This window comes from Pygocentrus nattereri, chromosome 15, assembly GCF_015220715.1.
Source record: "Pygocentrus nattereri isolate fPygNat1 chromosome 15, fPygNat1.pri, whole genome shotgun sequence".
In the NCBI taxonomy this organism is placed as follows: domain Eukaryota; kingdom Metazoa; phylum Chordata; class Actinopteri; order Characiformes; family Serrasalmidae; genus Pygocentrus; species Pygocentrus nattereri.
Window position 1 is genome coordinate 20,064,594 of NC_051225.1, and position 26,164 is coordinate 20,090,757.

At 37.6% G+C, this 26,164-nt stretch overlaps 1 protein-coding gene across 1 annotated transcript in view; it reads right to left on the bottom strand.

Annotated features, from left to right (window-relative positions):
* tbl1xr1a (tbl1x receptor 1a) overlaps positions 1 to 26,164 on the bottom strand; it is a 65,177-nt gene that overhangs the window by 35,596 nt on the left and 3,417 nt on the right. The window contains exon 2 of the mRNA XM_037545289.1: positions 492 to 557. The gene's annotated coding sequence lies outside the window, so the exon portion shown is untranslated. The remainder of the gene's footprint in view (positions 1 to 491; positions 558 to 26,164) is intronic.

Sequence of the window (26,164 nt, forward strand, 5' to 3'; positions counted from 1 at the left end):
TGTAAACAATTCATGAAAGCAAACACAGAAAACAATATATAGACAACACAAAAGCTTGGCTAGCAACTGTCAGTTATCTTCTTTATGCTTGTAAGGCCTTTAATATAGCCTACTGCCTTTCAGAAGAACACCAGACCTGCTTCCCATCATGTACTGTAGCAGAGTGTAGCTCAAACAGTACTTAGCCTCGAGATGGGCTGTGATTCTCATCGTCACCCACAGTTACTATGACAACAGTCTTTGGAACAATATCTGATGAAAGCACTGACAGGCAGGCAGGAAATAACAGTTGAGTACTCAAACAAAAAAAGTGACGGTAAATCATTTTTAGATTATATAATCCAGCAATGGAAACGCTATTGCTATTGTTGCTCCTCAAGGATTATTGCAGGCCTGCAGGTCCATGCATGACTGATGGAGGATTGATGCTGACCAAAACAAATACTCGCCCATGTTGTCTGAGGATGATTAAAGGGTTTATCTCAGCTTACCATGTGATCAGGTCTTGTTGGGATGTCAGCCTTCAACCTTACACTGCTGGGGAGAGTCTCTTCAGTCTGGAAATAATAGAGCATACAAAAATCCCCATCAAATAGAGTCATCTATAAAAGCACAGGCCAGGACTAGAATGATGAAATCAGGATTCTTATTATGTAGCATTTCCTGTTATAGCACAAGCCCAGATGCTGTTTACACTGCAGATATAAGCAGTATTCAACCAGGGCTTCAAATAAGAACCAATAAAAAAAAAATAAAAAAAATAAAAAAAAACCTTAGACCAATTATTCATGTATTTGCCAATATTTAGTCATTTTGCTTTTGAAAAAATTATGGAAAAAAACTGTTAGGTTGCCGTTTTTTTTTAAAGGTCAAAATAAGTTAACACAACATCCATAGAGAGCACACTTCTGTACATTTTATCAAACAGTTAACACTTACTGTTGAACTGAACACACTGGAAACAATAAAACGACGTGTGACGTGCAAAAGCCTGGGCATATGCCATATTTTATGAACCCCCGCCTCCTGGCCATTTGTTCAGTGTTCTTTAGATACAGACAATAATCACACTAGCGAAAATTTTTCAACATATAAAATATCTTCTTTTTCATCTCTACAACCACAGCACCCAAAGATTCATTTACATTCTCAGTCACAGTGTCTCTGATTCACAGTGCAAATTCCATGCAAATTAGCACTGCTGAAGTAGCCCAAGCTTCACCATTGATATAGAAGAACAAGGGCGAATAGCATTTGATAATATTGGTGAGCTGACAAGGATCAGGCTCTAACCTCAATTCTCCCAGTAAAAGCCACAGGAGAGAAGAAATGATTTCCAAATGCAGATCCCAAGCCATCACCTTTATCAAACCATTACGGCTGCAAAATTGCTGGAGGTCACAGCACATACAATGAAACAGGATGACTCTCCCAATTTATAGAGGATAGCCAGATATTTCATTCTCCTAGTCTGAACTGTATATGATGATTTAGGCCTAATCTATTTTTCAATATACATCAAATACTGTAGATGGGAAAAATACACCATTATATATGGCCACATAGGCAAACTAGCTGGATTACCCAGCAGACACAAGCTCACAGACAACTTAAAAATAAAATGTTTCCCAGCCATATTTGAAATTGTGCAATATCCACTAGTCTGGAGTTACAATCCCAGTCATGCAGAGAAGCAATTCACTATTAAATTTATGCAAGAATAATTTCCTGTTGTCAAATTGGACAGGCTTCCAAAACATTTCCTTCTAGTCCTTCCCTATACGCTGACAAAAGGTTCTCATCCTCTGAAATTTCAACCACACTTACCAAAAGTACAGCACAACTGCTCTCTAGTCCTGGCCACTGAAGTAAAGAGAGGACTTATTAAACAAACTGCTAGGCTACCCGTATCTAGTTTCAGGCTATCCTATGATTACAGCATATTCTTTTCACACCCACGACACTTTCACCACAGCTGCCCTTTGCAGGACCTTGACTCGCACCCTTTTAGCAGCTCTGTGGAGAGCTCAGTGAGGGGCGGAATGGAATAAGAGAGGGAGTTTAATTGGGTCATCTGAGAACAGCTTAAGGGAAAGATGAAGGTCAGGAAAGGTAAAAGATGATATTGATCTAGTGAAACTGCTTAATGATCACTAGTAAGGAACACTACAAGTAGTAACCGTAGCGGCGGTTATGACAAAACTACCCATGTAAGAATTTTGACTGCATGAACCAGACAAGATCACTTCTTAGATCCCAGTTTGTCATAACGATTATACCCATTTGCCACAAATAAGCACTGACAACGTGACATATAAACAGTGCAAACCACACCAATGTTATTCTGTTTATCCGACTGTCTGACTCAGGGATGTTTTAGTCGCATTTCCAAAATGAAAATGAAAAAGCAGCAATCCCTCAATCACCTCCCACTGTCTAGTCCCCTACATCTGAAGTAGTCCACTTTGCTTCCGAGACTGCAGACATAAAGGAATGACTGGTCTTCTAGGGATAGCTCTAGCCCAACATGGAATCCAGATGAGGACAAGGCATGGACCAGCTGGTAATGAAGCATCAATGAAAGTAATAAGTTTCCAATTTCAGGCAGTTTGAGGGTTGGAGGAATGAGTATGAGATGCACATATGAAACGAAAGACCTGAAACATTTGATGAAGCTGAAGTTGCCTTCTCATTCCAATCTCATTCCACTTTAAATGGTGCATCAGTTATATTCAGGTTCCAGAGTGCAATTGCCAGTCTGTTTAAAAAAAGCTGGTGAATGAGAACTTCAGCCTTGTAGAAATGATGTGTAACATGTAGCACGTTTACACTGTAGGGTAGGGTTATCTACACATTGTTCGGTTCAGCACAATGAAAATCTTATGTTTACTTTGGTGATTAAAACGGTTCTTACTAAAAAGTGAAGGGACATTCCTGAAAAACAAGGCACTTTTAACCTACAATCACAGAGCGCGCAAGTTACTGATGGCAAAGCCAATGTCTCCAGCAATGCTTGGTGCCAAACTGTCCTCTCTACCTCTGATTGTGCTCAAGCAAATCACAAAAGGCAATACGTCTATTCAGTACATTCGATATGCATCCATTTTCAATTGTACAATAGTGTGATTCTGAACACTGGTTAAAGTGCTCGAGCCGTGGAATGGAATTCCAAGCACACATGTGAACTTGTTGCCAAAGATGGACGAATAAACAAATGTAGTACTCTGTGAAGAGCTGGAAAAGGCACAACTCATTGCAAACACAACGGACAGCAAGTTGTTCTACTAACTACTGTCCTGAAAAAAGGAAAACTGGAAAACCGGTGATGGTTAGACTTATTTCACATGATATCTACATTAACTTTGCTAGCTGTTTACATTTTTTTTTCTTCACATGAGCATTTGTTTTCTTGTTGATGTAATCAAGGACAAAACATTACATTAACTTTGCAATTAAAATAAACTACATTTTGCACTAAAATGAATTTTTCATTCTTTTTTTTTTTTTTTGAAAAACACTTCTGGTGTTTTTCCAAAACATCTTGCATTAAAATCGAACTGTGAACCGTTAGACCTACACTAAACATACTTTATCAGCTTAATAGCTAGAACAAGTGTGCCACCAAGGTGTAATTTTTAGTAATATAGTCTCGGAACTTATGGTCTTATAAATATCTACCACTTTGGAGTTCACACTTACCTCTGTAATATCTAGAACTGAGAGAACTGCAAAAGAAAATATTGCCACCTGTGTTGGGTCTTGGATATGCAAAGCTTAGACACAGAAATCCAAGAGCACATTTACTTGGCATTAATGATAAACTACTATGGTCTTGGACCACTGCTTTTAAAAAAGTGAAATAAAAGAACAGTAAAAACGGTAAATCAATCCTGTGCAGAGCAGCTTCTGAATGCAGCACTTAAAATCACACTTGTGCCACATTGAGCAGATGTAAGGAAAGCACAAAAGGTTAAATAAATGCATGCCATGGAGGTTTAAATAAATGCAGAATTATCCTTTGAACTACAAGGTGAACATTACTCTGTGCATTCTTTCAATTAAACCTTAAAAATAAATAAATAAAATTTTAATTTTATTTTATTTATTATTGCAAAGCAGCCCTGAAGTCATTTTGTGTAGGCAGGCAAGACCAGGGTAGGGTCCTACACTGCACAATTATAACTCCCGTCAGTACATGATGAGTGACGATAATCAAATGGACCTTAAATAATTTCTACTGAAAAAGAGTATATCATAGGAATAGTGCATTTCTGCATGGATTTTGAGCACTTAGGTAGTGTTAGACTCCAGCACAATCTAATTTCACTTCATTTTTATTTATAGTGTTCTATAATTCATAATTTGTAAACCAGTTGTAGCGATTCTCTGCCATTAAAAGCTCCACTATGTATGTTCTGGGCTTTGGAGACCTCTGGGAAAATTGTGGTACTGCACACCACAACGCATGGAAGAACGTTTTGTGCTTCAGACCCCCCTTGCTCGAATGGATGAATCTGAGCACAGAGAATTAAGTAGTTGCTAGTATAAATGACAACTGTGGTGCAACTTACCTGTATCTTAACAAGTAAGTAATTAAAATCTGGCTGATTTCAAATGATGTGCATTAGCTAGCTACGTTACATTAGTTATTGTGGATCAGCAGTGCTGCAGCGGATAAGAGTGAGTTTTTGGTCCACATCAGAAAAGCACTTCTGTACAGCTGTAAGTAAAGCACATTTCAAAGTTTTGTCCTCAAGCTCCTCATCAATGTCTTTCAGTGACAGCCTCTTTAGCAGTGACAGCAGAAATCACATGCGAGGAACTCACTTGTAGAGTTTTATGTCTTAATGACTGTCTCTAATTGGCTGGTTGAGCCAATCAGAACGTCTAGTAGCTGAACATCTTTCTTAAGAACGTAGTTGAACGTCTTCTTAAACCAGACATTATTGTTCTTTGGTGAGTTACACATCTGAATAGACCATCGTGTACACAGGCAAAGCCTTCGATCTATAAGCTCACTCTCAATAAAAATGATCTGTCCGACATGCTACTTGAAACACAGCCTCTATAGACAGCTGTGTCTATAAACAATGATCAATAAATCTGTTTGTCAAAACACACAAGGGTTCTGAGCAAACTGGACAGCAAAAGTGTACTACAGTAGCTCTGCTAACCACACTGTGCACTAAAACATGCATGAAAGGACAATACGGCCTCTACTCTACATGTTTTACAAAGACAGATATATTAAACTCATAATTCTCGTAATTAAATTCAGTCAGATTAAAGTCAGCACATATGGACACTGTTGGGCACAGTTCTCTGTCTCCGTTTAGTGTACCCACTCATACTAGGGTAGCAGTTGTGATTAAGTGTGTTTAAAATGGACTAAAAAAAGAACAGTGTATTCCTGGTGAGAACCAAGTGACCAGAGACTGTGTGTCCAACCTCCATACCGTCAGCACATTTTGCTGTGAGAGCAGACCCTCATTCACTGTCAGCTAGTCATCTGTTCATTAGCACAGCAGTACACACAAACTAGGCTTACGCCACATGGCATCAGGTGGCACAGGATGTTAATATCTGTGCATTATGAACTCAAGTATCAAGCTTAAACCACAAACATGTATCAATACTGATGTCTAATTTTATGACAGTCAGTCATTTTTGTGACAATACACACTCCTCCCATCACCAAGTGTAACTGAAAAACCTCGGCATAATTTCAAATCTCTAGCTATTCAGATACTACAGGTTGAATTATTTTGATTCAAGTTGCCAAGATGCAATTCTCCGTGTTGATTTTTGATCTCACAGGTGGTGTTAGCTAGGTGAATTTCAATGTAGCCTACACTGTGCACACTTGCTAAGTCCACTTTACTGGTTTAAATTAAAATATAAAAAATAGAGAGGAAAAAAACATTGGCACTGATTAAATATTTAATTACCTTTAGATAAAGAAAGGCACTAAGTAAAGCACAAAATATTTGTAATTTATTATCATTTTCATATACAGCAGTGTTTAGCATAGGAACTTTTGACATTAGAAGTCTTTTCATTCAAACAACACTGCCGCACTACTGCTAACTTTCTTTAGCACTTCAGTGAGGTTATGTCAGCAGCAACGAACCACTGCTGTACATTAACTTACTCAACTTAGTCATTGCAATAATTACTGCATTTCTAGCCTAAATCCATCTGAAGCTTGCAACAGATCTTTAGGTCACATCATTTTTCTTAGTTTTACAGTCAATCCTTCATTAAATCTTTAAACAAACCAGCCAACAGCCAAACTCAATCTCCGTGAACTGGCCTGCTAGTGTATTCATAAAAGTGGTTGTTAAACAAAGCCGCGCTCTCACAGTGGGTTATTTTTACATTGGTTTCAGACCTTTTATTTCATATATTTAATTATGACCAATGTGATTGCAAACAGGCACACATTAGTGAGATCCTGCGATTTTTCCACCTCAAACTCTGGATGAGCCAAATGTCTCTGGGTGCTCATGAGTTTATTATAGAGGAAATGCAGAGTCCATAAAAAAATGACTATGGTGTTTTGAGATGGCGTTCAGAATCTTCTGATAATTACAGTTATTATCACAAACAAGACAAAGACCATTTGTTCTACACTCAATACAGTTAACTGAGATTCATATCACTACCTAGAAACTAAAAAAATTATATCACTAACCAGTGAGTATTTCTCTTGTTCAAATTATATTCTCTCCACTTTAGAGAAACTCAGCCTGGAGCCAAACTCACATTTTCTATTAAGGTACAAAGATGAGAAGTCAAATATGAAGATTACCAACTACAGAACCCTACTGTATAGAATATTAGGGTTCAGATTAGTGTGAGTTAAACTGTTGGAAAAAGGTGTACTTAACATTAGTGTTACAGCCATGTTTGTCTCTTTCATGGTCAACTTGGTTCTGGGTACAGAGCAGAAGTTAGCCATATGTTTTCCTTGCATAAATGCATTTATAAATATATGCTGACATTTATGAATATATTTATAAAGCTAAAGCTCATAATGCAATGCATCTGAAGTGTCATGTGTAAAGCGTGGAGGGAAAATTAAAGCAGTGTGCATATTATAAACTTTTTTTCTCTCTCTGAGCTCTACATACAACCTTCACGGCACAACTTGATTTTATTAATTAATAATTTAACTTTAAACTTTTAAAGGCATTTTTAACGTTACATGCAGTAGTGTGCAAACATCTTAAGCACATAAGTAAACTGAACTAAAAAAAATGAACAAGAATTTCTTGTTTTTCAAAAAGTCATTGACACCTTGTCAGCCTGTTAGAAGAAAGTCTGACTTGCCCTGCGCCCCCCAGCCTTCGGATGTTTTCATTAAATTTCATCACCAACACACCTCATTTAAATTATTAATCAGCCAAACCAGGTACTGGAAGATGACTACAATTAATATTGGGCTTCCGCAAGGTGAGGACTGAAAATGGTTTAGCAAACACAGAAACATGTACGTGATTTCCCGCCTACCCCAAATGCAGTTCATCAAACCAAAAGATCCAAATTTTGCTTCTTTAATTGACATTTTACATGATAATTTTGGTCAGAAAGTATCTGATAGCCATCAGTCTGGAAAGGGCTACAAATCCATTGCTAAGGCTCTGGAACTACAGCAAACCACAGCGAGAGCCATTATCCACAAAAACTTGGAACAGTAGTGAACCTTCCCAGAAGTAGCCGGACTACCAAAGTTTCACCAAGAACAAATCGACGACTCAACCAGGAGGTCAGAAAAGAACCCAGACAAACATCTAAAGAACTGCAGGCTTCACTTGCCTGAGGTCAATGTACACAATTCCACCAGAAGAAAGACACTGGGCAAAATGGCATCCATGGGAGAGTTACACCGCATTCCATCATAAGAACATCATACCAACAGTGAAACATGGTGGTGGTAGTGTGATGGTCTGTGGCTGCATTGCTTCTGCAGAACCTAGATGACTTGTCATAATTGATTTCCATCAGAAAATCTTAAATGTTTGGCTGTCAGTTTGTGACCTGAAGCTCAAGTGAAGTCAGGGATCTGAAACACAAAAGCGAGTCCACCTCTAAATGGTTTAAAAGAAAAAAAAAAAGTTTAGTGTGGTGGAGTCAAAGTCCTGACTTGAATCCCATTGAGATGTTGTAGCAACATTTCACGCTTGACAACCCTCCAAAGTAGCCGAATTCTGCTAGTCAAAATTTCTCCAGAGTGATGTAAAAACTCATCGCAAATGTTCACCAATGTTTGATCAGCAGTTGCCAAGGGCGGCACAACAAGTTACTAGGTTTAGGGTTGGGCACCTTTTCATGTGGTTGACAGAGATTTTGAATAAATCTCTCTCTTCAGTAAATGGACAAATTATTTAAAACTGAATTTTATGTTTAGTCTATATGGTTTGAGTACATAATTTGTTGGATCATCTAAAACATTTAAATGTGATATACAAAAATAGAAAAAACTGGGATATACAAAAATAGAAAAAACTGGGAAGTCTAGTTGTGCATTCTCTGTTCTAATCTATCAAACTTTAGAAAAACTAAATACTGTCTTAAACACGAACGTTTTGAAGTTGTGATCATTTTTTAAATATCATTTTTCCCACTCCAACAACCTCTGCCCATAAAATACCATCAGAAATAAAGGTTCTGTGCAGGTATATTTTTTGTCCATCAAGTTACAACAAATGTAAATGTGACCATAAAAGCACAACAGTTGTTTTAAGGTCCAACTAGTAAAATAAGTTTTTCCTGGTAGAAAAGTACATATTTGTACCTTTTTTAAAACAGGAACCCCGATTTAAAACAGAACAGTAAAGTAAAAGGCCTGGAGACATGACAGGGTGTGTGGAGTCAGTACAAGTCAGAAAATATCATTTCAATTATGCTACAGTTATGTTCCCTTACTAAAGGTACTGAGATGTTACCTTCCCTCAGACCATAATACAGTAAAGGGGTAGTGATGGAATTGCACCATTGTCTCATGTTTTATCCATTTCTCGGAACAGAACGTCTTAACGTACTGGGGACCCCAATGTACTTCAACATTTTATCAGTGCTCACTAGACAGACAGACAGACAGACAGACACTTAGATACTTAGATACTTAATTGATCCTGAAGGAAATTTTGCACTAAACTGACTCAACTCACCATGTGCTGCAGTGACTCGAGTCAGGCATTTTAGAGCACTGGAAAACCAGCTTTGGAACATCACACTATGTACAATTTACTGCAATGGACTTTTCACTGAGTATTTTTGTCTCCATTACTAAAACTATTCGATCCTTAATCGCAAAATCTATGTTTAGAGACCATCTATAAGCAGACACTCATAATCCCTGATTATTACGTGCAGGGGGGAAATTTCAGGTTCAAGACGATCTCAACAGGACAACATGAATCACACATCACAGTAATTAATACTTTGTTTACTGAGAAACTGGGCCATTTGGATTAGCTCAGGGTAGCTGCTGGCAGTTGGAAAGAGATGAGACAGAAATAGATTTATGTTTACAGAATCTGCTCACAGAATCCCATTGTTTTAGCTTCAGAGCGAGCAGACATGCTGACAAGCATGAGGGAAAAACGGGGAAATATGGCTGGCCTACATAAAATTCCAGGACAGGCAAATGTAAAGAAAAAACGATGCTCAATAAAACTACATGTGATGTTCCAATGTCAGTGTATCTTTTCTCTCACAACAAGGTGTGTCTGTGTCACAGTCAAAATGCTGTCTGACCCCAACAGCATAGTCAAGGTTGGTGCATTTAGATTTTATCTGTCCATCAAGTGCAAATGAATGTGGTTCATGTGATCAGGGCTGTTGCCTCTCATAGTCAAGCTTTTCTGAACTCAACAAGCCACCAGCCTAAACACCCAGGTACACAGGACATCGCCTCCACCCTGGAGCATTTAGAATGGGACACTGAACATATACAGCAATGTCCAGGAACATTACTACTGAAGTCCTACATAAAGTGTGGCCATGTAAATGAGCCGAAACAAGATTGTTCAATGACCAACACAAAATTACAGACATATAAAGATTTGTATCATTGTTGTAAAAAACTCAATATGCCACAATATGGTTTTCTGAGTAAATGAAGGATGTTACCAGTGGTATTAGGACACTGAGCTGCATGTTTCACATGCTTTATTGTTTTTATCGTCCATTTCAACTCAAACACACACACACACACACACACACACACACACACACACACACACACACACACACACACCCCTTTTTGAGAGCTTTTGAGAGCTTTTAGAAGCATTAAAGACGTGTAGTTCCCATCACTACCACTGTGAAAAATTCTGACTATTTAAGCTTCTCTAGAACAGGCACTCACATCAAACCACTCTGAATGACTTCCTTTACCTCACAACCATTTAATTATGCAGAAATGTTGAAAAAAATATGGAATATGCCTTTAAAAAAAGACTCACTGTCTTGACACAGACCAATGCTGTTGTTGTAACTCTAGTTTTAGCCAACCATAGGGCTACAACATGGATAAAATAAGGGATGCACTGATTTTCAGTCAAAAAAGGTTGAACATTTTCATTTTAAATTCAAAAACAAAAAAATGCCTACAACTAAGGTTCAGAACCTGATGCCACAAATGATTTATAGGCAAAAAATAGTGTTTAAAAACGTTTTACTTTCTAGCGTTGATCAGCACCGAGGGATTAAAGTAGGTTGAGCAGCAGTTGATCAACAGTGAACATCTCAGTCACACCTAACCACTTCAGTTTCTACAAGGGTCATTAGATAAGCTATTTGTAATTACAGTCCAGGGTGAGCATCAAGAGGGGATACAAAATCCAAGAATATATCCAGTAAAGGTTAGATATCATCTGACTTGGCACACTGAGATTTTGAAATGACAAAATATTTTACAAACAGGGCCAAAAATAATGGAATTCATACTTTAGCCCATCCACTGTAATAATTTTAGTACGTTTATGTAGACTGTTTTCGTTAATCATCAGCTTTTTTCAGTTGTTGGTGTTCAGTCCTGAATATTTCAAATCCTGTGCTTTTGTTTGGAACTACTGAAAAATGCACAACACTGCTGTTGCAGAACCATCTCTTTCACAGCAGTAAAATAGAGCTTAAATACATAGGAAAATAATCATACTATACAAACAAATCATTCCACCATCTTCTACAAAAAATGAGACTGTTTATTACACTTTTTATTCTTTGTTCTTATCTGTGTTCTTATTTACACAATGTCTGTTATACAATGACCAATGTGATTGTGATAGGCCTTGTGACAACATTAAAATACATTAATGAATCAATTAAATGAAATGATTAAATATTGTCTGCATTAACTTGCATTTTTCTGATGCATAATTTACATTTGACAGATTAAATGAGTACTTTTACTCATCAAACCACCCACAGAAAAAAATATTTGCACAACACAAAGAAAGAAATCCCATCACGTTCCCTCTGAACATCAGTATTGTCAGGGCCAATAGCACAATAACACAATATACTGTTCAGGCCTCACCGAAATTAGTCAAATGTTGACTTATTTTGGATCAATCTTTGTGTCTTCAAATACCGAACTGCACACAAGTCGAAATCAAAGCTTCTGAGCTGTGCACAATGCCATAGCTTGATGATACAACTACACGACACCAAAACACGTCAAAAAAGCTACAGAAACATGGTGAAACTGTGAAAAGGTCATCCAGTCGCCTCCAGCCCTGGCTAAAAATAAGCCAAGCTGCAAGGAGCTCCATACCTTAAAGCTCCAGCCTCCTGCTCAATAGACACCTTGCTGAGGCAGCGATTCTCATCATGCCCTTATGGCCTCACTTAGACGCTGCCTGCACTTCCCATCCATTTACTAGTCTAGTCACAAAATGTTCTTCACAACAAAAAAGCATGATTACATCTTTCTCCACCCAAACCAACACAGCACATGTGTGTTTTATTCAGTCAGACTAGATTTTAAATGAACATCTCAAAAAAGACAAGATATGTTTTCAAGGTGGCTACTGAATCCACATATAGCCAAGAAATCAAAAAGGAACTGGAGATCAAACTCCACATGACTTGGAACCAAAACACACTGAACATACTACTACTACTACTACTACTACTACTACTACTACTACTACTACTACTACTACTACTACATCTTGTTCAGTCCTACAGATAAACATTCTGCGTCAAATAGAGGCACAATTAATCACTGGTAACGCCAGTCCATGTTGAACTGCCTGTACCATTTTTCTTCTAACTGCCAGAGGAAGCTTTTTTCCCATGGCCGAAGTCATCCATTGTTGTGTATTCAGAAATGTCCTTAATAGGTGGGAAATATCTGGTTTCAGTTTAATAGCTTGCATTCCGTTACATTCCTGACTTCTGGGCACAGACCCAGTCTGCGATATGTCCCTGGTAATCTTTGAGCACTGATTTTTTTTCAGGTTGGTTAGTTAAAAACAATGTTTACATGGATGGTTTTTCTGATGCAAATAATCAAAGATCATATTCACTAATGAAAACTACACGAACATGCATAATGTCCCTCGGCCTAATGTCAAAAAAGAGATTACTCTCTTTACTAGGGCTGGAACCTGTTATAATTATCATTTTAAAGAAATAAAAGCAACAAATTAAATTTAAAAGGTTTGAAATGTTCACTTGGGAAATATACAGAATACCTTTTCTCCACAATAATACAGATTTCACACAAGAGGCTGCTATTAGCAAGTAGCGTTTCTGCACGTCATTAAAAGAGATGAAAATCGGGCATGAACCCACACCAACATGATTTACGTATGGTAAATATCATAGATTTCAAAACAAGAAGCAACACAGTCACAACTGAAACTGAAAGCAGGGCTCTGTAATATTAAATATGTGAGTTTTAACTTAATCGTTTAATTCTAACAAATACAAGCTGACGATAGCAAAGACAGAGGGGGGCGCCTCACCCTCTGAATCCATAGAGGTTTCTGGTCCGACTCATTCAGCATGGAAACAGTTTCATCTCAAATCTGAATTTACAACTTCTGAGATGTTCAGTCGTTTGTATGTTGTAGGACTTTGTTTGCAGACGAGTGGATTTGTTGTTTAGTATTTCAACTCAAATTTCAACCTGACAGACTACAACTATCATAAACACTAGGACCTCACCTTCATCGCAGTTCACATGACTATGGGAATGTTAGTGTACACACTGCGCAGTGAGAGTGACTACAATAACCATGACCTGGTAAGATATTTGAATGGTGGAATGTACACATGACATGCACGTGTGCTGCTGTGACCTTTTAGGTATTTGCATAGGATTCATTTCTTCTTGCACCTACAACAACACTGCCACACTGCACAGCCCCGACACGTTGGTCAAATACCTTCTTTTCAAGTATAAACCAAAAGTGGGTGTGGCTTAAACCAGAAGTGAGTGTGAAGAGCTGGAAGTGACCACAAACTAATCTAGAAGTAGAGTAGTCCAGAATTCAGAGCACACTAATTATCTTGCGGACGCTAAGACTGAAACACGAGGTACAGAAATGACAACTGAAGTGACAAATTTTCAAAACTGAAACCAACTAACCTAAATGAACTTTTTACTCTCAGATATTCCCATTTCAATACTCAGTGATGACAAGTTAAGAATTTTCAGGTTTTTTTTCTTTGTTTTTATTTTAAGCACTGGGATATTGCAGGCCTTTTCCAGTAAAGAGTTAAACCAGTCTGGTTGTGCACCCCCCCCCTTTGTGTTACCTTTTATTTAACAACTCTGAAGTTGCAACTCACATGCTATTACTGTTTTACTGCTATTAGTGTAACGTGCACCCGTCTGCCATTTAAAAGCTAACAGAAGAAAAAATTTGCTATTTTTAATATCGTTGCAAGTACATCTGCTGATGCGTCCGGAAACATAACACACTGATGGTGTGTCCAGAAACGTTAGCAGATGTACAGACAGGGACGTCACTAGAGCTATGACTACTTTATAAAAAATTAAAATAAATAAACAAAAGAGATGGTCTCCTGCACTGAAGCAGACATGGGAGCAAACAAAATGGGCATTTTCAACAGGCTGTACCATTTTTCAAGACCTGAAACAATTTCGTCTTGTGTTTGAAACCTGACGCTGTGGTTTTGTGGATGTCCCAAAATGAGTATAGTATCTTATAGGAGGCTTGATATCTGCCTTCTGTATTGAGCACAGTATCTGATATCTACCTGCATGTTCAACCAGCGCAGCTCAAAAGCAGCATCTCTAAAATCACTCTTATCTATATTAGACACAATAAACAGAATATTAGGTTACATTTACACAGCAGGGAAAAGGGGCCCAAATCCAATCGTTTTCCTCATATGTGACACAGATATGACATCTTTGTGGCTGTGTGAACAGCAAGAAACGCATTGAATCTGACATTTTTAATTCCGATTTCAGCCGCTTTCATATGTGGTACTGAAATCCGAGCCATATCCGACCTGCAGCAATGTGACTCAGTCTGAACAGCAAGATTAGAATTCATGCAACTTTTAAATCAGTACAATTTGACATTCGTCATCATTTTGCACTACTGAGACTCAAACATATAGGCAAACTGCTATACATTTACATTAAGTCAAAACAGAGAACAGAGTAGACAGCTTGTCAAATTCACTTTGATCACCTGAATGTATGAGTGGGCATCACAATACTTTGGACATTTTCATGACACACGATACGGATTACGGTATTTTGATAAACAGACAAAATGCACAAGTAATGCGTTTAAATATTACCACCACCAACTATCAATACACTGACCTTTTTTTAGTGTTTTATATACTGTAACTGCACAAAACCCAATTAAACATGGCTAATTATGATCCCTACGTAATAAAGCAAGTAGCTGGTCAGTGTAAATAAAAATGAAATCCACAGCATGCTCAGAAAAGTGCATTGTTGATCCTAATGCCAAAATTGATCACAATAACAATAAATTATTGCAAAAAATCATCTCACCATTTCATTTCTAATGAGCACCTAAAATTCAGAAATTAAATGAGAAGCACAGCTGCTTTAGACAACATGAGGACATCAAATAATTTCATATATCTTGAAAGATGTATAAACACAAAAGAAACTTTTAAAATAGGTGAATCTGAACACAACATCAAACATGTTGAAAAATTGATGATGACAAGACATAATGTGTCACAATATTTATTTTTTCTGGCATCTAATGTTGGAAGAGACAAAACAAAAAAAAAAGCCAGCTGTGGCACATTTTAAAGAATACAATCAACAACTTTGCGTACAAATGAAGTTTTGCATTATGTGCAGCACTAAATCCAATGAAATATGAATCATGCTCTGTAATGAAGTTTGCGGCCAGCGCTCTTTAAATCCTGACTCAGAAAAACTGCAATATAATTAATTACAATAATGAAAAACTGTCGTATTGCCCAGCCCTACTCTCCAGATTTACACATTTTGGTCTCTGCATTTACACATTTTGCCTACAAGGAAAAGCCTAAACAAACTTAGAGCTTTGCTTAAGTCTTACTTCTGACTGTATGTTTGAGCGGTTCATTGAGTGCTCTTTATATCTTTACTTTCTGATGTCAACAGACTAAAACATTCACAGCAAAAGTAGTGATTATTTCGTTTATTTATGCTCGGATGTATTACACCTAGCAACCCCATTTTGAAAATGATTTAGGTATACAGACCAGGGTGCCCAAGTATAAATGTTTGTCTCACTGAATAACATTCCAGGGACACTCTCAAATGGAAAAGCATCTGCACCACAGGATGTCAACAAATTACTGATGCAAGTGTCGTCTGAGCACATCACCAGGACTGGATCAGGTGGCTGGAGGCCTACAGCTAAAATCTCAAATTCTCATCACAAATTAATTCCTCATTCTCCCTGAGCATGTTTGCCTGATGACGTGGCATCCGCTCCACTGGCTAAGCTACCCAACATTAAGCTATTTAGTGGATGTTTTTAGTGGACATTAAGATTTGGTCACTTTTCAGCCAGGCGCTACACTCAACCGGGCTAGTTGAATTGACAGCTGTGGAAACAGGCTAATGCGAACACTAAATCAGTGAGGAGGTTAATTAATCGGCTTGGTTAAATTCTTCGTTGACAAAATGAGTTTATAAAATCCCTTACATCCAAAGTCCAGTTCTATTTCCTATGAGGAGGGAGCATTCAGAAATAAGAAGATTAGGCTGGCTGTTGATCCACTACCATGCCCACAGTCCAGAAACGCCACGTTGCCAAAAAGTGACAAAAAGCCAAAAGGAGATCACAGGTCCTGATGCTAGGGCTTTAGGAGCATGATAATCTCAGTCCAGGCAAAGCATGACCCAGTGGAAGGCCCAGAGATTGAGGTTCACAAATGCACTGGAATGTCTCCATTAGGCAAGTTCAAATAGTAGGCCACGTTTACACAGCAGGTAAAAGTGGCCCAAATCCTCATATGTATCATGGATGTGTCATCTGTGTGGCTGTGAGAAAAGCAAAAATGCATTGAATCTGACATTTTCAATTCCGATTTGGGACGCTTTCATATGTGGCACTGAAATCCGATCCGTATCCAATCAGCGGCGATGCGACTCGGACTGAACAGCCAGATCGGAATTCATGCGACTTTTAAGCCGGTACAACTCGACATTCATCATAATCTTGTGCTGCTGAGACTCAGAAACGTTTATGTTGATGTTTCTGTACCAAAAAAATAGAAGAGACTCATCGCAGCCGCTCCGAGTTTAAAAAGGTTTCGAAAGAAATGGCCGAGCGCGGCCAGAGGAGCCCGAGGCTGCAACGCCAGAGAACAGTTTAAAGAGGAAACGAAGCAAAGAAGTGGCCGAATAACGCGCCATTTTTATGGCGAACTCGAACACATTGTGTTCCTGTCAGTCATTAGAACTTTAATCACTCCTGTGATGCTGACAAAGATGAGACTGAAGCTCCGGGAGTGACAGGCGTTCTCAGTTTTTTTTCACCCTCAGATTTCCAAACCATTTTTTCCTGCTGATATCTCTAGTTCCAAATACAGCTATCAAATTTCAACTAGCTATCGTGTTACCGTTAGGGAAGGGTACCTCAAATTTGAATATCAAATCTGAAATGCCCTTCCCTAACGCCAACATGACATAAATTAGATGGCTGACTGTGGCTTGTAATTTACAAAAGAAAGAGTCAATCTATTGACTTTTAGATAAACAGATAAGTGCTTACTGTGTCTTACTCCAGCTTAAATTACTAGTACAGTCACATCGTAACTCTTTTCATAGCTTTTAGTTTGACAACAGCCAGTTTGTGAAGAGTCACTAAACGACTTGTTGAAAGTTTTAGTCTATTATCTATGTATGCAAAAGAAACTTGAGCTTGATTGCTTTTTTGTGATGCTACCCATTTAGGATAACTGTGCTCTGTACTACCTACTGAGCATGGTGCTTACCATATCATACCATGTGTAATAGCCTTTAGACAGCTACTGTAGCATTTCTGTGTTTCCTTTACTGGATTCAACAAATTAGAACCTCTGACCAAAATACTGACACTTCACTACCCTCATGTGTAGAGTTCAGACAGCTAATGGCTCTCGAGCATGCAAACATAACATTAGAAATTAGCTAATTTGCTTATCAAAAAACTTGTCATTCTTTTAGCATAAACTTGCACACCAATGAGATATAATTCAGATGCAGGGTTATGCTGTAGTATAAGCTGCAAATGCTGGAAAGCTCTGAAGGAGAAGTACAATGTCTGGCAAAGCGAGACCAAACACAGCCACCATTTCTGTTTGCAGTGATCAGAGTCTAGGTTTCAGTTTTCACAGAGCATATAAAGGGGAACAGACTGTAGGCATATTCCACATTTTAGCAGTTAACCAAACAAAACCTAATAGTCTGTAATTAAAATTCAACGAATAGTTAGAAAACCACAGCTCTCCATTTGTGATTTACCAAAAATAACTTAGGAAGTTTGAGACTCAAGTTGGTCTCTTTTACCAACATTAGCAAATCTTATCAACACTTGACAAGCAGAAGATGCTTCACAGCCCAACCTCACATCTTTTCTTTTCTCCTACTGCAGCAAACAAATGTGATAAGTCACTGGCAGTCAGAAGTAAAGTCTGTCAGATTGTCTCTAATCAGACTGCAGCTATGAACATAAAAGACTTCCCATCTTTTACTTATGCATTAGTGTTTCCTTTATATTTTAATGTCTGGTTTATAGGATTTAATGATTCATTATTATATTTAAAACTGCTTAATAACATTAGCAATATAGAAAAAGTGATAAATCAGGACAAAATTCACCAAAACAACAGCTAGTCAGTTTCCATTTGGACCAGAGGTGGTGACAAACCCCTCAGATGAGAGTCCAGAGTTTTAAAGACACTCACAAAAATACACAAAAAGGAAACCTTTCACACACAGTTTATTTGCGTCCTTTATGGCTCAGAGCTTTGAAGCAGAGCCTCACACATATTTACACATACAAACACACACACACACACACACACACACACACACAGTCTGCTTAAGAGCTTCAAGCTCTTGTGTGAGTAAGTAGTGCTCCCTGTGCTACTATAATTTTTAGCAGAATGGGCTGTTACCCAGTGTCCTTGCACTAGCTAAAAGAGAAATGACAACTTTGTTGCTGCTGCTACTCCGTAAAGCTATTCTTGATCAGAGAATTTGTTTAACAAAATAAATAAATAAATAAATAAACTTGAGAAGCTATCTTGACTCACTAATCAGACTTTAGGTGAAGGATTCAGTGCATTAAATATCACACATCGCTGTTGTCGGAAGAAAACCTCGCATCTCCACTTTCGTCATTTTTCGGTTTTTGACTAATTGAAAATGCCTCTTGTCCTTTGCATTGAGGATAAACTTCATGAAGAATGGACTAAAAGAAACATCCCAAAATGTAAAAAAGTAAAAAAAAGTCTGGTTCCATTGACTTACATCAAAAATAAAGTAGGTTTTTTCCTTCTCCTGTAAAGTTACCATTTTGGAGGTTTTCTTCGGCCAGGCTTTTTCCATCAATAATAATCAACTCAGTATAAAAAGACCTCATGATGACAAAAGAATAAGCTACAGTTGAGAATGGAAAGCAGTGTTTATTACGGCGCTGTACAGCAAAACGACATGCATTTGGTTCAAAAGGCCACTCACTGCTGCATGTAAAACCAGGACTGCAGTTTCACACAACACACGTATTAAAAGGAAAGAAAACACAGTTCACACTGCTCATCGATTTCATGGTGCTAAATCAATAATTGGGCCCCCTGCCATTAGTGCACAGCTGTTGTTTTGAGGAAAAAGCTACACTTACAATTTTCATTAAATGCTAAGACCATGTGGCCTAAAAATTCAGATAACATTGCAAATAAATACCCAGCTCCAGTATTTCAGAGAAGCCCATTTGATTTTCTATCAATGCTGCTTCTCTTTCACTTCTAGCAAGCCTACAGCTTATATAAATAAGAAGAATTTGTGAATGTCGTGTCCTTTATTAGACAAGGTTTAGTTAACATCCTTTTATTCTGTACTTTTTTGGCTAAGGAAATTCACACCTTTACTCTGTGGGAAAGTGCAGAAAACTATATTCTCAATGAGCATTCGGTGTTGATGGTTGTCAGGCCGGTAATAACAACGTTATGCCAAGGCCATACGATTAAACTGCATCCCAAATGAATGACATCTTACCTACTTTTAAATGTTTCTTAATGAAACTCCAGTTCTACTCCAAACTATCTTTGCTGATCACTGGATTTGTGAAAATAATAAAGGAAGTGCACTCAACACTAGAGCAATCCTCCTTGCTGAACTTGAACTCTAGGTTACACTTAACAACAATAAACGTGGTTACTGCCATGGGGGAAGGGAACTGCTGAGCTTTTGTTTGCCTGTGAAGAAGGAAAGGGACAGAGAAATGAACATTCTGTAATCATTCAGGGCGAGACGGCAGCAATGAATAGCTGTACGTTCTCCAATCTGGAATATAAGAGGAAATACGAGGAGTGTAATGTGGAATGTGTGTGTAGGTTTGCACATTCTGACTAATTATAGTATTCAAGCAGCTGAGTACATAAGCAAATATCTGACTGACCTCAGGGAAGGAAAAGAGAACAACTGTCTTCAGTTTTTGAATATTTGAGTACCCCAAACACATCTCTAGAGTTATAATGCATATTTTAACACTACTTTTTACAAATAAAGAGTCACTTCTTAATATTACTCACACACAAAGCTGCATAGCCACCATAGAATCAGTTTTCCCCCTGCTCTGCAGTTCAGATACCAAATCAGATCAAGAGTTTGACCCGGAAGCCAAACTACCTTTTACCTACTTATCAGTAAAGGCTTAACATTAACTAGCATGTGCGGTCTAGTATATGACGTAACAACTGGCCAATCTGACAATGTGCCTTACATTAATTAACAAAGTTTATTAGAGCATTCATCATCACAAAAGTATAGTATTCGAAACAAAAGTCGTGCTTTATAGTGTCCAAATCTAATCTTCTAACCACAACCTAACATGCTGATCCCAAGCTAGCCACAAGTCAGCATGCTAGCTGCAATACAACTGTACAATGAAATAAGTAGGGATGTACTACAGTACTATTTCTGACACAATAAAATGGTTATTTCACATAAGTACTACAAAAAAAAGAAAGAAATACATCCGTCCAGAGTGTATATTACTATACACACAAAGGTATTATATTAGAATATTAAAGTAACCTTTAGGGAGGGTTCACTGCACACTTTTGTGCAGTCTTTTATTTTTTTAATGTAGCTAAAAGCCATGCCTCTCCCTGTCGTTAAGCAACAGCAGCACTGGAGTCAGTGAACTGTGCTAGCAAGCAGTCGTTAAGATATTTACAGGCAGACAGTTTAACTACTCACAAACATGGTGCTGCTATGAAAAACAGCTGAACTAAAGCTGAACTACAAAAAGTTGCTGTCATGACTGATCAGCTGAGGCTCCAACCACTAACACCCCCCCCATTACAACTGCCTCTGAAAGGCTACTTCTGATTGGTCAGCACAGGGAAAAATGTGCTGAAAACGTCACGTTTTGTTTTGGTTTTTTTTTCTTAATGGAAATAAGTATTGGTCCGCAAAAATAGTCCAGAATGTGAAACTGTTCCCCGCCTTAAGTCGATTAAATTTGATTCCAATCAAGTGTTTACACTAAAAAATGTCATTCAATACAAGGCCAAAAAACAAAACATATCAGTCCAGAATGCCACATTATACACAAAATAAATGCAATTTTACTGCAATATTACAACTTAAATGATGTGGCTCTATTTATAAAGATTGGATTAGAGTTTAAAACATTATTTATTTATTTTTTATTTTAATTATTTAGTTTATTTATTTAAACAAAAACATAGGACCACATAACTTATTTCCTCACAGCCAAATTATCTTTTCGCTTCCAAACTGGAAAGAAAGTATGTGATTTAATGCCTAATGTGATACTCATTAACATCCCCTACCAAGTACATTATCTACCACAGTAAACTGGGTCTAGACAGCATAGATTGGTCTGCATGGTCTGCAAGGTCTGCAAGGTCTGCAATTCCAACTGTACTTGCATAATCACATTTTTTTCCCCAGGTTGTCACAGACACACAGGCAATAAACTGTTCCCTTGAATATGAAACTGGTTATAAAACCACTGTTTCTTCACTATTATCTTTGAACATGCTATTAAACCCCTCTCACTGACCGGCTCAGATTAAAACATGATTACGAGGCTTACAGACTTCACATGTTAATAGTTAACCACTGTTCAATAATTTGTTGCTAACAATTCTGCCTGCACAGGGGCAGTGGTTAAAGGGTAATTAGGGACGGGGCACTTATTTGACTATACAGATACCTGCAACTATCAGATATTTTCATTTCTGAATATTGATTCAAATTTTATACTGAACATTCAAACATACAGGATGCAGGACTTACTTTGAATTCTAAACAATCAAAGTTTTTGAGCTGATCAAATACTGGTTTGTTCTCAGAGAACATGCTAACCTCAGGGGCATTGGTCCAGATATTTATATCCATCTTGCTGCCAGTCTAAATACGTCTCTTATGCCTCATTCACACCTGGTATTAACATAGTTCATGGGTTATCTGCTCATAAAAAAACAGCAGTAAGTGCATCTTCTGACGGGGTCAGGGACACCGTATAACCACATAACATTTGTAGGTGTCAAGCCAATGCATCCTCGGCAACAAAGATGGACCGCCTGATCAACTATGCACCAGTGCAGGTGTGTAGATTCTTTCTTCCTGTTCTCTGGTTTTAGTATAATTGTTTTCAACAGCCTATACATGTACATAAACAAGGACTGACAGCAATTCTCCTACAATAATATAGCATTAAATGCACTACAGATAGAAACCCACTGTGTGTGGCAGCGGCGAGCTGGTTTGTGCCGAAGGTGCAGCAGAGTCTACTAGCATCTAGTCACAACAGGCTTTAAATGACAAACTTTCTTTAAAAACTTTTTTTTTAAATTTAGTTTTACTGAAATCTGTTACTACTGAAAAGATAATAATTGAAGAAGTGAAACTATAGTATAGTGTCTCAATATGGCTGAAGGATTAATGGTACTTTTATTAAAATCTCAATTTAACATAAGATAAAGCTTGTGAATTGACTATAGAAGAGTTAGACCAGTCAAAAGCAATCAAACACCCAACACAACTACAACTAATGGTCAGTAACAGGCAGCATTCAAGCCTCAAGCCAGAAAAAAAAGCAGATCGTCTGGTTCTCTTAGCCAAAATAAAAAGTCTGAACCTTATTTTGTAGAAAGGAATCAGAAAAACTAGATATTTTCCCCAAATAAATACAGTCCAAATAGTATTTAGTGTTGAAATGGTTTAGTTGGAAATGTTCTTATTGTTTACTATTAACACTGCTCTCCCACTTCACTGAAATATATGCTAATTATTATTTGACCCATTATGAACTTTAAAGCATTGTGAACCATTTTAAAGCAATAAATGAACCATTTCAGATGAACTTCTCCAATCCATCAAAACTACACTTCTTGGGAAAAAAATGTGATAAGAATGTATAAGTGTTTTCAAACATATGGTGTATTTTAAAAATAATTATAAATATATGACGATACTTCACCGACACACACACGTAGCGCTGATAGCTGGGGTCTACCGCCTGGCCTGAAAAAAATTTCTAGTGAAAACAATGGCTCATGTTGTTAAACAGTTACTGGAGACACATGGAAACATCAGGTGTATGCGATTATACATCTCACTGTCCACTGGTGATCAGGTCACTCAAGCTGGATGTTAACAGCAGGTGTGAATAGGTTCATTTTGCTCCTTACAGCTACCTAACTAACATGCTCGTATCCATTCTTGGAAATAGAACTGACAGCATGACAGCTATCTTAAGACTACTATCATGTCAGATTAGAGTTACAACACGGTTTTAAATTAACACCACACCTTATTTCTGCTTTTTAAGTAGTAAACTACAGTAGGATTACCAGTAGTTTATTTGTGATAATCTAATGCCACATAAAGCCTCTTCTCACAGAATCATAGATGATTTTACAGAATTCACACATAGGAACACTTTCCATATAAACACAGCACTGCATGTAACTGCGTTCCATAACTGACATAATCTAGAATAAACGTATCTGTTGTAAGCAGTTTGCTTACTGAGAGGCTAATCTAGCTACACAGGTGAGCTAAGCAACACACATGCAAATCACTTGACTGCTCGTTTAAATTTCCCTATACCACATAATCAAAGGACATCTAGACATGACGGCCAAATCAAATATCAAAACCACCACAGAGGTTGAAAAATGAACTTCCATTAATAGCTATCAGCCAGGTTTAGGACTGAGTAGTATCCCAATAATCATTACAAATCACATGGTCAACTTGTTTAAGCTATCTTGACAGCAAGAAGACAAAAGACAAAACACTGTTTACAGAAACAGTGACTACAGAAAGTCCATTTCCCACTTTTTAAGATGACTGCACTTTCAGTTTCACAGCCACTCAGCCCGTCAGGGTGGTTCATAGCATTCTAAAATGAAAAGTATCTTTCTATTGTAGCACAACAAAAACTAAAACATTAGCCGCCACTGTGACATTATTAACCACAAAAAACTAGTTAAACTGTCAGTGTATTACTTGGATTGATGGTTTAGCATTCAATAACAATAACAATTGTCAAACAATAAATAGTAGACTGGAGTTGCGTGAGGATTGGTTTGGTTCAAGCTACTGCTAATACTTCCTGACTACTATCAGTCTTCATTTTCAAAGACTTGTGTCCTTGAAGTGACAGATCTACCACTCACTGCTCACTGGGATATGAAAACCAGACATCGTAAAAGAGACCGGTCACTGGTTGGAATACAAACAGGAAAGCATGTAACACACAACATGGTGCCTGTTTGCAAAGAAAAAAAAACGTGAGGGGAAATGCCTCAACCCCCTCAATCTGAAGGGCAGTAGTTTCTAAGCCAAATGCTACAAACTATTTATGAGGTTTTAGTCAAATTTTATCAGCAATTTCAAAATGTATTAAAACAGTAATTTGACCTTCAGTTTCAAGTACAAGAGATAGGAGCCTGGTGTTGTATGGCTGGAAATAACTGCCAGGCGGTGTTGCAAAAATGGCTGATGAGTGAACAATTTCCAATAACAACTTTGCCAAAATCCATGCCTATAAAAATTGACCAGGTGAATAATCTGATAGTATAATACCACCGTTTGCTCATCACAGACTACATAAGTGGGTACCTTGCTAAAGGCATTTTAACAATAATATTCAAAAACAGTTTTAAATCCTTTCCTTTCTGAGAGCTTCAAATCTCACTGCACATGCTACTAGCAGAAACTAGCATCATGGTAGCAGCAATCAACTCTATTACTGCTGGTATATATGCTAGCACCCTCCATTTCCATCAACACTTCAAAATTTTTTGGTTTCTCCAGTGGTGGTGCAAAGTGCTAGACAACAGTGCAAGCTATACAAGTTTAATTCTGTGTATAAAGCCTTTTTAGCAGAATAGACGAGTATACACCATTTTTCTAGCTTGAGCACGAATGCTGAATGTCCAAGACTGTTAGTAGTTGTATCGTCACTCACAAAGCATATGGGTGTTTAGTTGCATTCGAGAGATCAAACTCACCTACACCAGCTTGTTCTTCTTGGACTACATTTTCTCCACTTAAAACTTAAGCCAATATTGTTAAATATGAAAGCTGTTACCATTTTATTTTACTTACTTTTATTTATTTATTCATCTAATGAACTGTCTGATTATTGAAGCTTGCAAATGATCAGTACCAATCAACAACAAACCCCAGCACTCCTAATCGCTCCCAGAGTTAACAGTAAGCTGTGCAACAACGTGATTATAGTTATCATTTTTCCTCATTTGAATTTCACTAAAAACATCATGAACCCAGCACTGTGAATCAAATAAAATGTGTCATTACCCCCAGTATTTATGCTTAGATCCAATACATGAAAAACAGCACCACAAATATTGCTACCAGCTAAACACACAAGATTGCAGACTTGATCCACCCCTCTTCAAAAATTATTTAAAAGGCATTTTGTAAAACCCTGAAACAAAGTAAGCTCCAGTCAAGAATCGAAGAAACAGAAGTTTGTAGTATCCCTATATGTATAACGTAGTATAGGTTCATATAAAATCCGCTTCACATTAATAGTTCAACTCTTGGATCATTAAATAAACTAAATTTAAATTATCCTAACCCAACACTTTGAACAGCTGTACGCGCCCACATTGTTTGGTCAGGGTGGTAAGTTAACCTACGGTATGTAAAAATAATAATTAAAAAAAAAAAACATTAAATTGTTTACTGTTCACATGAATCACACTACAATTCTGACAGAATTCACCGGAAATCCATGAGAAGGAAATACCTTTTAACAGCTCACATTCAGCACAGAAACAATGACAACAAAGAAAGCTCTAATCACAAGTATACTGTTAAAAAAAGCTGCAGACACGTTCCAATTTGGTTGCCTTGAGCAAGTGCATGCCTTCCAGTGGGCTAGGTGGAACAACTTTGTCAGTTCACGTT